Here is a 1,551-nt window from a genome sequence, read left to right as displayed (position 1 = left end):
GTTTATTGAGTATTTAGAGTTTAAAGAATATTAAGGATTAAGTGAGTGTATGGTGAGTGCTTAGTGAATGTTTAGTTAGTGTTTATGGTATAGTGAATATTCAGTGAATGTTTAGTGTATATTAAGTGTTGAGTATTCAATGAGTGTTTAGTGTTATTGAGGGCATAGTAAGTGTGATGGTTTTGTGAGTGTAAGGTTATAGAGAGTGGTAGTGTTTAATGATTATAGTACATTGCCTTTTAGTAAATATATGCAAAAAAGTCTTGTAATTATACAGGAACCATTTATGCTAGGCATTGCTTAGATCCAAAAGCAGATACTTAGGCCTTGAGCACAACTTATTTTTATTAGGTAATTTTTCCCTGTAAAATTGGGACAATTAATAATAATAATAATAATAATAATAATAATAATAATAATAATAATGATAATAATAATAATAATAATAATAATAATAATAATAATAATAATAATAATAATAATAATAATAATAATAATAATATAATAATAATAGAATGCCTGAAAATATATGGGGCAGAGGAAAACACCATCAGCTCCCTCAAAAATACAATGCGCAACTGGAATACAATACTTACAAGCTCTGGAATAAGACTAGCAGAGGTTTAATATCAGGAGAGGGATCTTCCAGGGCGACTCACTGTCCCTACTACTCTTCGTTAGTAGCCATGATTCCCATGGACAAAAGTTACTAGCAGAAGATGGATGCCGGGTACCAACTCAAGAAAAGAGGCAACAGAATCAACCATCTGATGTTCATGGACGACATCAAGCTGTATGGTAAGAGCATCAAGGAAATAGATACCCTAATCCAGACTGTAAGGATTGTATCTGGGGACATCAGGATGGAGTTTGGAATAGAAAAATGCGCCTTAGTCAACATACAAAAAAGGCAAAGTAACGAGAACTGAAGGGATAAGACTACCAGATGGGAGCAACATCAAACACATAGATGAGACAGGATACAAAATACCTGGGAATAATGGAAGGAGGGGATATAAAACACCAAGAGATGAAGGACACGATCAGGAAAGAATATATGCAGAGACTCAAGGCGATACTCAAGTCAAAACTCAACGGCGGAAATATGATAAAAGCCATAAACACATGGGCAGTGCCAGTAATCAGATACAGCGCAGGAATAGTGGAATGGACGAAGGCAGAACTCCGCAGCATAGATCAGAAAACCAGGAAACATATGACAATACACAAAGCACTACACCCAAGAGCAAATACGGACAGACTATACATAACACGAAAGGAAGGAGGGAGAGGACTACTAAGTATAGAGGACTGCGTAAACATCGAGAACAGAGCACTGGGGCAATATCTGAAAACCAGTGAAGACGAGTGGCTAAAGAGTGCATGGGAAGAAGGACTGATAAAAGTAGACGAAGACCCAGAAAATATACAGAGACAGGAGAAAGACAGACAGAACAGAGGACTGCACAACAAACCAATGCACGGACAATACATGAGACAGACTAAAGAACTAGCCAGCGATGACAATTGGCAATGGCTACAGAGGGGAGA

Source organism: Macrobrachium nipponense, chromosome 2, assembly GCF_015104395.2.
Source record: "Macrobrachium nipponense isolate FS-2020 chromosome 2, ASM1510439v2, whole genome shotgun sequence".
Lineage (NCBI taxonomy): Eukaryota > Metazoa > Arthropoda > Malacostraca > Decapoda > Palaemonidae > Macrobrachium > Macrobrachium nipponense.
This window is presented reverse-complemented; position numbering follows the sequence as displayed.